Here is a 14,427-nt window from a genome sequence, read left to right as displayed (position 1 = left end):
ACCAGACAGAACGGAATGGAAAAAGAAACAGATGGGGACCTGCTTCCAACGGACCTGCAGAGCAAGCTGGCTGCCTGAGCAGCTACACCTGATAGAGCTGACCAGAGAACCACAACGAGTGACACTGCTTCAGCCTTCCACGATTCTTTCCAGCTTTTCTGGTTCATGGCTGAAGGATTCTTAACTCGCTACGGCCCAGAATTGCCTAACAAGTATGGAAACAATGGTTGTGCTTTTTCACCAATATCTACGTCCCAGCCTTTTACCAGTTAATCTTCTTTTTTTTTTTAAAGATTTATTCATTTTATTACAGCCAGATATACACAGAGGAGGAGAGACAGAGAGGAAGATCTTCCCTCCGATGATTCACTCCCCAAGTGAGCCGCAACGGGCCGATGCGCACCGATCCGAAGCCGGGAACCAGGAACCTCTTCCGGGTCTCCCACGCGGGTGCAGTGTCCCAATGCATTGGGCCATCCTCAACTGCTTTCCCAGGCCACAAGCAGGGAGCTGGATGGGAAGTGGAGCTGTCGGGATTAGAACCGGCGCCCGTATGGGATCCCGGGGCTTTCAAGGCGAGGACTTTAGCCGCTAGGCCACGCCGCTGGGTCCACCAGTTAATCTTCTTAAAAAATTATAGAATCTGTGGTTCTAACCACATAAAGAGATTAAGAAAATTTGGAAGCAAATTTTTAAATTCAATGTAATACTGTTTTTTAATTCTTAAAACCAGCCATTTACAATAAAAAGTGGCTTTAACTAGCAAAATATAGTAAATTCAAAATCCCTAAAAATAAAAGCATGTAACCACTCCTGAAGAGTAAATCCAACAATGTCATGATTCCATTTTATAAAGTTAGAAAAATGTGACCCTGATAAAACACATACTAACAGAAAACAAGGCTGAATCTAGATGTTAAAAAAATCCAGATTTTATTCCAAAAAAATTATTGGTCACCATGTCAAGTGTTCAAAATCTTCTCAAAAATTTTAGAACTCATGTGATATACATGCTTCTGCTACACGGAATATGAAATCTTCCAATATGGATTATATGTTAGTAGGAAAAATACTACTTAAAGAATTGCTAAAAAGGAAGAAATATGATACAATTATATAAACTTCTTGAAAAAATTCATGATGCCCAATTGAACTCTACCCACTAATAATAAGATAATAGGTTGGATTGCTTCGCTAAAAAAATGTATTTCTGGCAAACACAATATTAAAAACACAACTTAAACATGCAATATTTGCTTAAAGACATAATTATACATTTTTAACTTAATGCCATCTTAAATGCACTGTACCTAAAAAAACTATTTCATAAATGCATCACTTTAGCAACTCATTTCCATAAGGTAATAACAAAATAAAAATTCGGTACAACTATTCTCCCACAGGATTTAAAACCCTGAATGAAATAAAATGTGCTAAGCTTTAAACAACGGAACACAGAGGAGTACTCTGAAGCCCTTTCTGCAGAAAAAAGGAACTCATTCCAGCTTTTGCCCATAGTAGGCAGGGCCCAAATGGTGGAGCCACCACCTGCTGCTCACTATAGCAGGCAGATGGCAACAGGAGCCAGCCAGTCAAACATCAAACCCAGGCACTCTGGGACAGGGGAAACCCAACTCATTTTTTTTTTTTAAGGTTTATTTATTTTTATTACAAAGTCAGATATACATAGAGGAGGAGAGACAGAGAGGAAGATCTTCCATCCAATGAATCACTCCCCAAGTGAGTGCGAAGGCAGGTGCTATGCCGATCCAAAGCCGGGAACCTGGAACCTCTTCTGGGCCATCCTCGACTTTTTTCCCAGGCCACAAGCAGGGAGCTGGATGGGAAGCAGAGCTGCCGGGATTAGAACCGGCGCCTATATGGGATCCCAGTGCGTTCAAGGTGAGGACTTTAGCCGCTAGGCCACGCCGCTGGGCCAGAAACCCAACTCATTATAACGGCGTGGCTACGTGGCTGCCCTAGAGCCAGCTTTCAATCTCACCACGCTTTAGCTTCCTCCTATGCAGAACACTCAACACCACCTCCTTCACAGAATCTCAAAGTTCACCAAAACTCCGGAACATCATCATGGCTGCCATACAAGAAAGGCTTGATAAATGCTAGCTGTTGATATTTTTATTATCATCATACAGCACATCTCAGTGGATCTTTTCCCTATCACACAGAGTTCTTCTAGACAAAGGCCAAGAATATTCCTTAAAAGTGGATGCATTATGCAGCATCAGGTATACCTCAAAAACATTATGCTGAACAGAGGTTGGTGCTGTGGCATGGTGAATTAAGCCCCAGCTTGGGAAGCCTGAGTGTCTCCTACTCTGCTTCTGATCCAGCTGTCTGCTAACGCATTCTGGAAGGCAGCAGATGATGGCCCAAGCACTTGGGCCCCACCATCAGAGACCCAGAATGAGCTCTGGATACTTGACTTCAGGGGGACCCAGCTCTGACATTTGAGAAGTGAACTAGTGAATGGAAGATTTTTTTTTTTTGCCTTTCTCTCTCCCCACCCCCAACTGCTCCACCTTTCAATAAAACGAATACACTTCTTAATAAACAAAATTTGTTTTGAATAAACAAAAATGAACACAGAAGATCAGAGTACAATTTCATGTGTATGAAATTTCTAGAAAAGCTTAAGAGACAGAAAAAAGCTCAGTGGTTGATTAAGACTTGGGATGGAAATGGGAACTGACTGAGAAATCTAAAACTGGACTTAGTGATAGCTGCCCAATCTCATAAATCTACCAAAAATTATGTACAGTTATAACATGTTAAATGTATAAGTTATGCCTCAACAGAGCTATTGCTAAAAACAGTCACAAGACCTGGCACTGTGACAAAGCAGGTAACGCTGCTGCTTGCAATGCTATCACCCCATGCGGGCACCAGTTCATTTCCAATTCCCATCCAGCTGCTGCAGAAGATGGCCCAAGTGCCTGAATCCCTGACATTCATGTGGGAGACACAAATGAAAACCCCCAGTTTGAGCCTGGCTCAGTGCTGCAGCTACAGCCATCTGGAGAGTGAACCCACAGACAGAAGAGCTATCTTTTCCTCTCTCTCTGGAAGTCTGACTGCCATAATCAAGCACTAATCTTTAAAACAAAACAAGCAAAACACCAAGCAGATATATTTCAATGTGTTGGTACAGGTACTTCCACATCAATCTGGCATCTTTATAAATTTACATACCTAGAGACTATAGCAAACATAGTTAAAATAGCAAGGCCTGGATACGAATCAACTTCCTGACCCTGAACAAACTCTCTAACCCTTAGTTTCAGATTTACAAAATGGGAATAAATGGCATACACCCTGGTGTAATGGGTGAAGCCATCACCTACAATGCCAGCATTCCATATGTCCCGGCTGCTCCACTTATGAGCCAGGTGCCTGCTAATGACCTGAGAAAAGCAATGGAAGATATCCCAACAACTTGAACCCCTGCCACCCACATGGAAGACCTGGAAGAAGCTTCTGGCTCTTGGCTTTGGCCTGGTCCAGCCCTGGCCATTGTAGCTACTTGGGGCACTCTCAAGTAAATCCAGCCAATGGAAGATCTTTCTGTCATTCCCTTTCTCTGTAACTCATGTTTTCAAATAAATAAGTAGGAATAAAATAATTTCAGAAGCTGTCACAAACATTATACAATTAATCCTTATCCAGCCTTCTCCTATCAATAAGTGGTGTCACTGTCATTGAGCAGTTGAAGCCAATAAGATAGGTGTCACTCATGATTCCTTTTTCACAGATCACTCCCAAACCCGTGAGCAAGTCCTGAGGGTTCCATTTTTTACAAACGAGTATCCAACCTCTTACCACCAGTTCCACATCAGTCACTAGAATATCCCTGAAGGATCCTGCAGGGGTCCCACAATCTCCCAGTCCCCTGTGGTTCCTCTATAGTCTGTCCTCTCCTTCATAGCCAGAAAGGCATTTTCAAAAATGCACAGCCAAACTCTTTTACCTCATTGTCAGAGCTTGCCCAGTTTCCCAAGTTCTGAGCAAAGCCTACAAGGCCTGTGCTGGAACTTCTTCTCATACCTCTCTTTCTGCCCTGCCCACCTGGCTCCACCCACACAGATCTTCTTGCCATTCTTGCAACATCAAGTTCCATCAAGTTCTGTCCGTCTCTAGGCTGTCCTTGCTTCCACATGTGCACACCAAAACGAGGCTCCCTCCCTTGCTTCATTCAAATCTCAAATTCTCTTTAGAATTTCTCAATAGAAATACCACTTCCTCTGGTATTACATTAACACCCCCTGACTTGACTTAGTCATCTTTATGGCACCACTCTTGGGAATCAGCTTATCTATATATTTATTTACAATCTGTCTTCCCACTAGTAAATAAACCCATGTGCCACCTCCTCCAAAATCTGGAAGAGTACATGGCATACAGTAGGATTTCATTAAATAGTTACAGAATGAATGCCTGAGCACATGGCAGGTGCTCAAAAACTGGTGGTGGTCAGCAACACTGCTACCGTTACTGTATTTATAATTGTATCTCACAGGTAAGAATATGGGAACCCATTTGGGTTAACTAAGCTTGATCATTTGTTACTTTGATAATGGCTCAAGAATAGACTAATAGAACAGACTCATGGCAGCATGAGCCTTCAGAACATACAGATGATAATCCTCCCCACTCCAGGCCCTGCTACCTCTCACCTCTGAAGAGTCATCTGTGCTAGAGGGGCAGTTCACCTGCTAAAAGCAACCCAGGACACTGCCTCACCAGACAACTTATAACCACATGGCATCTCACCCTGTGCACAAAGAACATGGGCTTTCATCTTACCCTCAAGACAACCCCAGTAGGGAAATATGATTATCATGGGGGTTTTTTTTAAGATTTTTTTTTTTTAATTTGAAAGTCGGAGTCACAAGGCACAGAGGGAAATGAGAGACAGAGAGAGAGAGAGAGAGAAAAGAGAGAGGTCTTCCATCCCCTAAATGACCACAATACCCAGAGCTGAGCTGGTGTGAAGTTAGGGTCCAGGAGCTTCTTCCAGATCTCCCACATGTGTGCAGGAGACCAAGCACCTGAGCCATCCTTTGCTGCTTTTCTAGACACATTAGCAAGGAGCTGGGTCAAAAGTGGAGCAGCTGGGACTCAAACTGGCACCCATACAGGATGAGGTGCCCTATGTGCAGGAGGAACTTCCTATACCACAGTGCTGGCCCTAATTACCTCTGTTTTCATAGAGGAGGAAGTTGGAAGACAAAAGTAAATGATCTGCTCAAAAATCATATACTGGGCTCAGGGTAGTGGCTAGGCAGCTGAAGTCCTCGCCTTGAATGCTCCAGGATCCCCTATGGGCACCAGTTCTAATCCCAGCAGCCCCACTTGCCATCCAGCTCCCTGCTGTGGCCTGAGAAAGTAGTTAAGAATGGCCCAAAGCCTTGGGACCCTGCACCCGTATGGGAGACCTGGAAGAAGCTCCTGGCTTCGGATCAGCTCAGTTCTTGCCATTGCGGTCACTTGGGGAGTGAACCAGTGGATGGAACATCTTTCTTTCTGTCTCTCCTCTCTCTATATCTGACTTTACAATAAAAATAAATAATTCCTAAAAAAAAAAATCATATACTAATTCATGTTGAGCCTAGGCTTAGCATTCTGAAATCTAAGCCTAGGCCTCTTTCTAACACATTACACTATCTGTGCTTCCATTTTAAAAATAAAGAAAAAAAAATTTAAAAAGTTCTGAACAGTCTTTTCTACTCACACAGATGGATTTGATAAAAGGAAAAATTGGTACCAGGATAAACTTATCTTTTAATTGTATTTTCCATGAACTTTTTGAACTACTCTGTGTTTACATGACACCAAGCAGGACCTGGCCTGATAGCCTAGTGGCTAAAGCACTCGCCTTGCATCCACGGGGATCCCATGCTGGTTTATATCCTGGCTGCTCCATTTCCCATCCAGCTCCCTGCTTGTGGCCTGGAAAAGCAGCAGAGCAACGGACAGAGCCAGTGGCCATTACTGAAATTATGGGTTGAAATGCTACCAAAAAACTTCTATTCAAGCCCTTGACCCACTTTCAATCAGGTCACTGGCTGATTTACTATAGAGTTACATGAATTTCTAACATACTTGGGTAATATCCCTTATCAGACACATGTTTTGTAAATATTTTCTACTATCACATAGCATTTTAATTTGATACAGTCCCACTCAGCTTTGGTGCCTGTTCTTCTGGCATCATATTCATGAAATTATAGCTAAGACCAGTGTTATGAAGGCTTTCCCATTTTTTCTAGGAATTACAAAGGATTAACCGCCAAGTCATAGATGAATGGGTAAAGAAAATACAGTGTATATATACAATGCAGACTAAAAGAAGGAAATCTTGCAATATGTAACATCATGGATAAACTTCAAGGATAGAATGCCAAATAAGACAATCACAGATGAACAAATACTATTTGATTTTATATATATATACTCCTATGAGGTATGTCAATAGTTAAACTGACAGACTCAAAAAATGAAAGGGGGTTGTCATGTCCTGAACTGAAAGTGGGACATCCCTAACCAAACGGTAAAAACTTTCAGTTGAGCAAGAAGAACCAACTACAGATATCTGCCATTAGGCTTTGTGGTGATGACTGCCACAATTACATTACACACTTAACATTTTATTAAGAAGGGAATCTCATATTAAGTGTTTTCCCCATAACAAAACTTAACAAAGAAAAATTTCCAGAAGGCTTGGGCATCTGTAATGTGTCAGTGTCATGGTTTGTATGTCATAATTGGAGTCTTACAATACTAGGAATGACATATTGTGAGTAACAGATGAGGCCAATGGGAGGTCCTTAGATCACTGGAGATATAAGGTAGCTCTGGGGTGACGCTGAGTTCTTCTGAGAGGCCCCCTGAGAAGGAGCGTCCCTGACCCCACACCTGACCTCATGGTTTCCTGCTTCAAGACATGATCACTTGCTCCCATGGGTGGGCCTAGCAGGTGCTATGTCTCTGACTTACAAAACAGTGAGCTACAAAAACCTCTTTGTAAATAAGACGCCTGTGTTAGATATTTCATTATGGTAATGAGAAACCGACTCATATATCGGGGATCACAAGTGAGGGACTTTATACCCTTAACGTTACCCTCACTGTGCCAAGTACCTCTCACAAACGAGAAAGTTAAAGTTCAGAGAGGCTACAGTTTTGGAGGAGGTCACATAGATCAGACAAGTCTGACCCAAAACGCCAAATCTCTCTCCTACACCACAATAAGAACCATGCCTGTTCCACATCCTTTCTCCTTAAGTCCAGGGCTATGCCTGCACAACCTAGCCAACAGTGACAACAAAACGAATTGGAGAGTGTGAGGAGAGAAAATCCCTAAGGCAGGTGCCAACAAGTACCACAAAAGGAACAGCAGGTCCTCAACCTGTATTTTTTGCTACCTAGATTTTTGGAGGAAACTTAACACTGAATACTTCAAAAACTTGGTGGAAAACAGAGACGAAAGACAAATTTGCTTTTGCACACAAAAAGTTTTGAAATCTACATAAACAAGATTATTTCTGAAACATTTAGAAAACACATGTTATGAAAAAACTACGTGTGGAGTCTCAAAATTTATGTACCAAAATAGTTTTCAATTTTATCCTCAATGCACTTGTTGACACATATTGATACTTAAGACAAAAGGTTACTGAGGCTCAGCATAACCCAATTCAGAGACTTTCAAGTCTCCTGACTCCTTGGGACTTACACAGCAGCAGGACAAGCCAGGAACAGGGCCACTAAGCAGCCTAGAGTCCCCTGCCATCTCGAGGGGAACTGATCTTCCTAAATACCTTCCTTCTCTCTCTTTTTTATTTATTTTTTCTTCCTTATTTGAAAGCGAACACAAACAAGTCTCCATCTGTTGGCTTGCTCCTCAAATGCACACACAACGGCAGACCTGGTTGAGCTGAAGTCAGGAGCCAGGAACTCAACAGCCTTCTCGAACAGACAGCAGGGGCCCCCAAACTAGGTCATCACTGCCTCCAAGGGTTTGCATCAGTAGGAAGCCGGACTGTGGAGCCTGTGTTGCATACTAAACTCAAGCACTCTGATGTGGGATACAAGCATGCAGGAGGTCAAATGTCTGCCCCCAGAGGGGTTTTTTCTCACAGCTGGACCCTCTCTGCACTAGCCCAGAATCCCAAGACTTTGCTGTGTGGAGTGACATGCATCCCTTGTCAACTGCATGTACACACACTCCAACATGGAGTACAGACCACAGCTCTTGTTGTACTACTGCCCCTACTGCCCTCCACCAGTTACTCCAACTGCATTAATATTCTTGTATGACTGCATTAACGAGAAGTCCGCCCAAAATGGAAACAACATCCCTTTTTAAAAAAAATTTATTTATTTTTATTGGAAAGGCATGTTTAAAGAGGAAGGAGAGATAGAAAGCTCTTCCATCCACTGTTCACTCCCCAAATGGCTGCAATGACCAGAGCTAAGCCAATCTGAAGCCAGGAGCCAGGAGTTTCTTCTGGGTCTCTCACACAGGTGCAGGGTCCCATGGCATTGGGCCATCCTCAACTGCTTTCCCAGGCCACAAGCAGGGAGCTGGAAGGGAAGCAGAGCATCTGGGACACAAACCAGATAGAATCCTAGCGTGTGCGAGGTGAGGATTTAGCCACTAAACTACCGTGCTCAGCTTACAACACCTTTCTTATTGTTTCATCCCTCTTTATTTTATTTCCCTTAGCCCACATGAGTCAGAAACACCTTCTTAAACACATCTCCTCACTCTTCTCCACAAATCCTCATCCCTTCATCTCTAACAGAACCTCTGGGGACAAAGTACAGAAGGCTGCCTCTGGCCTAATGCTGCACTCACTCCTGGGAATCCAGGCCAGCTCAGGACATGGTATCCCCTCCGTCACAGGGCGAACAACTTGGAGGTTCATCTTTAGCAAGGACACTGGAATGGTCCAGAAAAGCTCCCCAGGTCCCCTCAATTCCACACTAGAAAGTTTCCCAACCCCTTCATCAAAATCTAGACAAAACCAAAATTCACATAATCTATTTGCCCAAGTCCCTGCCAGCAGGTTTATCTTCATGCTTCTACTCTACCCAACCAGTCAGAAAGCCAACGTCTTGTCCCTGGCTGGCTGTGATTTTACATTCTTTCTGCAGTAAAGTCATGACATATGCTACATCCCCATCATAGTTCTGAATATAACAGAATATAACAGAAGTTCTGGAACACTTCTGTATAACACTGCACAGTTCTTTACGTATCGTCCTCCCCTGCCCTCTCAGGGAACAGAAATCCACTCTTACAACCTGCAGTGAACAAGGGCCTGGCACACAAGAGGCAATGTCTGCTAAATGAAGAAGGGCTGGGAAACCCAGCTTCCTCCATCAGCCTCAGAAAGGACACACCGCTAATTTGCCATGACTTCACAGAAATCTATCCAGTTTGCGAATAATTTGACTTCTTTTATGGACAGTGCTGGAATCAACAGCGCACATGGCCGAAAGTATCAACTTCTTTTTAGCTGAGTACTTGAGATAAGACAAATTTCAGTTGTGAGACCCAGAACTTCTTCTACTAGACAGGAAGAGGGGAGAAAAATGCTTACTTCAGGAAGGAAAAGCAAAGATAGGCCAAGATTAGATGAGGGCCCAAAAGGAAATGCAGTGAGGCCCAATGGGGTCATCCTCATGTGTTCCCAGAAAATACTGTCCAAGAGCCATTCTCCAGACAGAGAGGAGGGTGAGGCTTCCCAGGTCCTCCAGGACCTCCACAAACACCCCAAGTCCAGACTTCCCTCAGCCAAATGCCCTGACCCACTTCCCCAAGCATGATCCACCACATTCTAGAGAAAGGAGAAAGGAAGCTGCAACACGAAAAGTAGCACTGAGCCTCATGGCTAATTTTCCATTTTCCTCTTTTTCAGTCGAAAGAGTCTTTGAACCATCCATCATTCTCAAAGAAAATGTGCCCACCTTTAGTGTGGCACTCAAAACTACTAAAATCAAAGGAATGGATGAAGGAATACGACATGCAGCCTCCTCCAGTTCAGGAACAAGACATCTCACACTTGTCTCTCAAGTACAAACCACTGCCTACTTTCAACCACCCAGAAACAGAATCTTGAGCCCCCAGGACAGGAAGCCGCCCATCACAGGCAGCACAGCAAGTACACGATGCTGGACCACTCCTATGCTTCTCTCTCCTGCCCTTCTTTAGGTAACAGGAGTGAAGAGTAAAAAGCAAACCCCTCAACTCTGACCTCAGATTCAGTATGGCTGCACCCCTTACAACAACACAGGATCCGGAGACTCTGGTACTTCCCACTGGAGTTTCTTTTGACTTCAATATATAGAAAGACACCATGATTCCTGAAGACATACTTATCACTCCACTTGGCTGTGTAGTTCACTCATTCACTGGCAAGTCACCAGAGCCCTCCAACCCCACCCTAAGCACGCACACAGATCAAGGAACTCCAGACATTATTAAGGAGCCCCAAGTATGCACCTGACAGTACAAAACCACAACTTCCTTCTGGTAAGTTCTTCCAATTTCAGAAGTATTGCATCATCCCAACGAATAAAACTACTTCTAAGCTGTTGTCTCAAAGACGTCTTTCTACTTTACATGTCAGAGAACTCAAATGTCTAAAAACTTCCCAAAGGGAAAATCAAAATCTAATGACAAAAGCATACAGTGGCCAAATATATGGCCGAATGATGATCCGCCCCCCTCCTGCCCCAGGACAGGTTCACCACTCACGGGCAAATTCTTATTTTACTTTCTCGGTGCAAACTCTTCCAGAAGAACAAATGTAACCAGCTGTAAAATCAATGCTATTTCTGCTCTACAAAAAAGTTACTGTCCACTGCATATTTCTCATGAATCTTGGAACACAGTTTTACTTTTTATGTATTTTAAAAGTGGAAAGACGTTTTCCTTAAAAATCACGTCCAGTTATTCCTGAAATTAAGATAATAATAATAATAAAAGTCTGTAAAAGTTTTGTGTCAATTCATTCTTCCACAGGCAGTGGAAAATAGGTTGTTTTCCCCCCTATTCTCCCTCTTCCTTCTGATTAGTGAATGATTTGAAAGGCTATAGGGGACCAGCGGCGTGGCCTAGCGGCTAAAGTCCTCGCCTTGAAAGCCCCGGGATCCCATATGGGCGCCGGTTCTCATCCCGACAGCTCCACTTCCCATCCAGCTCCCTGCTTGTGGCCTGGGAAAGCAGTTGAGGACGGCCCAATGCATTGGGACACTGCACCTGCATGGGAGACCCGGAAGAGGTTCCAGGTTCCTGGCTTCGGATCGGCGCACCGGCCCGTTGCAGCTCACTTGGGGAGTGAATCATCGGATGGAAGATCTTCCTCTCTGTCTCTCCTCCTCTGTGTATATCTGACTGTAATAAAATAAATAAATCTTAAAAAAAAAAAAAAAGAAAGGCTATAGGAAGATAGATCCCAAGCAGTCTGCCAGTCTCATCCTGTGCAGAACAGCAAAGCAAGACAAACAGTTTTCAAAAAAAAGTTCATGCAGATTACAAAACAACCATCGTACAGACTTCAAACTGTTCAACACCAAAAATAGATTTACCTTTCAATTCCATTTTCCAAGAACTTTTTAAAGTATGCTTGTACTGCTTAACTACCCCTGGTAAGCACCATATTTTAGAATGCTGTGATTGGTAGGAACTAAGAATCTGTAATGTCCTTACTTCTCGCTCCCTCTGTGCCACATACACAACACACAATCACACAAACATATCCTGACTGTCAACCATACATCAAGCAAAGATGCCTTTATGCCCAGGATGTGTTTGAAAGGTGACCATAGGAATGATCACTTTCTTATATGTAATATATACAATAAAATTTAATAAGTATATACATCTTAAAATGCAATTAAAAAAATTTTTTTTAAACTACTAGCACTAAGAAATCAGCAGGTGGATACTCCAGGCACTATTTCAAGTTAAGGTCATTGAGACAGTTAAAATTTCCTGCCATGAAGGTGAAAGATGGCCAGAGAAGCAAAGTGATGAACCTGTTGCAAGAAATCTCCACGTGAAAAATCTACATGCTAACCAACCTCACTCCCTCTTTTCTTTATCCCTTCCAACCTCACACCCATCCTAATCAGATAACTTTGTCGTACTATCACCCACGAAAATCTTTCCTCGGTGGGAAAGGTCCCGGTCCCAGAAACTAAGATTTACAATTTAGCTTGTCTTCACATTTCACAGGGCCTGATGACCATTCCCTAGGCAGCAAGCCAAAAATCTGACCATATCCCTCAGTGCCTCTTCCAGTGACCTGAACATGGGGTATGAGGGAGGTGAGAGTGGGGGTTACAGGATGTTTATTTTAGTACTTCTGGGGTGTAGACACTTCCCCATTGACTAGGTTCACAGGAGCAGTGGAGAGAGGAGAGTCTAAAAAAAATGGGAAAGTTACTTGAAGACTGGAAAGACAGTCGCGGTCATCTTTTCCAGTGGGGCCAACCTTCCTCCTCTCCACACCCCCAGCCCGCCTTGCCTTTGTCTGACGGGCAGGGGCTGGCGTCGCGCCGCTGACCCCGTGGGACCCGCGGGCATCGAGGGGCGAGCGGCAGCCGAGGACCCAGCATCTGGCCCCGCGCGACGCACCCGGCTGGGCAGCGAAGGCCACTCCGGGCAGCGTCTCTCGCTTCCCAGGGCCAAGGAGGCAACAATGAGCCGAACGTCCGCCCGGCTGCGTTGCCTCGCAGCTCCCCGCCGCCCCTCGGCCGCAGCCACCGCCCGGGTACCGCCGCGTGTCGGTCCAGCGCTCCTGGATCTCCCTGGACGCGGCGCGGGTGGACTAGGCACCCCGCACGCCCCCCGCCGTCCTTGCACACAAGGGATCCCCGCCCCATCGCGGCGGCGCGGGGGATCGGCCGGCCGCCCGCCGGGAGGGTCCCCCGAGCCGCGGCGGGGGGGATTCAGGCAGGCCGCCTCTCGCGCCCCTCTTCTTTGTGTGCAAAGTAAGTGCTGGGGGCGAACCTACCTCGGCGCGCACAAAGGCGCGCGGCTGCCTCCCGGGCTCGCTCCGGGCTTCCGTGGCGGCTCCCAGGGACCCGACTGCGCGGCGGCGGCGGCTCTGGGGCGGTGCGAGGGCGGCTACGACGGCGGCTGTCAGGCCCGGGACAGCAAGCCCGTCCAGCTCCGGGCGGCTCGCACACCCCGCGGCCCCGCGCCTCTTAATTAAGCGGCGGGGCGTGCCGGGGGGCGGGGCGCGGCCGTGAGTCACGGCCCGGCCACGCCCCCAGCTCCGGCCGCCCCGCCCCGGCCGCCCGTGGACTTGGAGAGGCCGCGTGGACCGCGCGCGCCTGGAGGAGCGCGGTCTAGGTGCACCCAGTGTGTGCGCCTGCCCCTTTTAGTCTGCTGGGATTCTGGAAGAAGGGAAGGTTTCAGGAGGAAAAAAAAAAAACTAAAAGACAAAGATGAAAGAGAAAAATGGGCCTGTGGTTAAAGACAGTCTCCCTTCCCTTTTCTCTCCAGTCTGCTGTTCTTGGTGTCTGGCTTTCATGGCCACTGCACACCCGTCATGCTCAAAGAAAACTGTCCGGGTTGAATTCCTGCCAGCACACCTAGCAAGAAAACACAAATCCGGAAAAGGAAGCACATTTGTGGGAGCTACAAATTCACGCCAGACCTTGAAACCAAGTGACTGAGCCTGTGGGGAGGCTGACTCCTAATTCCTTTCCCCTTCTCAAAAGGTAACTGGAGATTTAAATGTGTGTGCACGGAATAAAGGGTGTTTTTTTTTCTCTTCTAAAAATAAATTGTCATTTTCTCTGGGTGTCTGACAGGCAAGTTGCTTCTCAGGCCAAGTCTATGGTTCTGAGATGAACACGTGAGTTACACAGCAGGTACAAAAACAGGATCTGTTTCGGAGTAACCATAAGGATAGAAGGTTGATGGATTTGAGGTGACAAGCTTTTGAATGTTCGTGGCAATGGATGAATAAGTGTTTATTTAATGGGGAACTTTGTGTGACTAAAGTATCTTGAGTCATGATTATACAGGCAACTAGTGTATCCGGTTTAGATCTGGGGAAACAAGTCATCTGTACCCCTTAGGGGCCTGACAGAAACCTGCTAATCTGTGATTCTGTGGAATCACCTACCACAGAATGACAGGGAGGGAGTCCTGTCCCGGGCTCATTGTGCAGTGTCCCTACAATTCTTCCTTCACTTTGCTCCTAGTATTGTGCTTCCGTTTTTGATGAGTGGCTCCTCTGCTCACCAAAGCAGAACCAGAGATCCAACCTAGATTTCTCCTCCCACCCCCACCGGCACCAACTCCAAGTCCTGTCGTTGCTACAGGGGCCTGAGCTCTGCCCTCCCCCCCCCACCCCGGCATTGCCAACGTTCCCGTTGGGCTCC

At 45.6% G+C, this 14,427-nt stretch overlaps 1 protein-coding gene across 2 annotated transcripts in view; it reads right to left on the bottom strand.

Annotated features, from left to right (window-relative positions):
- Positions 1-13,231, bottom strand: part of FAM107B (family with sequence similarity 107 member B) — an 80,715-nt gene extending 67,484 nt beyond the window's left edge. Inside the window, exons 1-2 of one of the 2 annotated variants that reach the window (XM_058669454.1) lie at positions 13,047-13,188; positions 4,692-4,789 (exon numbers count right to left, since the gene is read on the bottom strand). The gene's annotated coding sequence lies outside the window, so the exon portion shown is untranslated. Of the gene's footprint in view, positions 1-4,691; positions 4,790-13,046 lie in introns of both variants that reach the window. The other variant, XM_058669455.1, reaches the window with a different exon arrangement.
- Positions 13,232-14,427: the final 1,196 nt, after the last annotated feature.

Source organism: Ochotona princeps, chromosome 10 (assembly GCF_030435755.1).
Source record: "Ochotona princeps isolate mOchPri1 chromosome 10, mOchPri1.hap1, whole genome shotgun sequence".
NCBI lineage: Eukaryota > Metazoa > Chordata > Mammalia > Lagomorpha > Ochotonidae > Ochotona > Ochotona princeps.
This window is presented reverse-complemented; position numbering and strand designations above follow the sequence as displayed.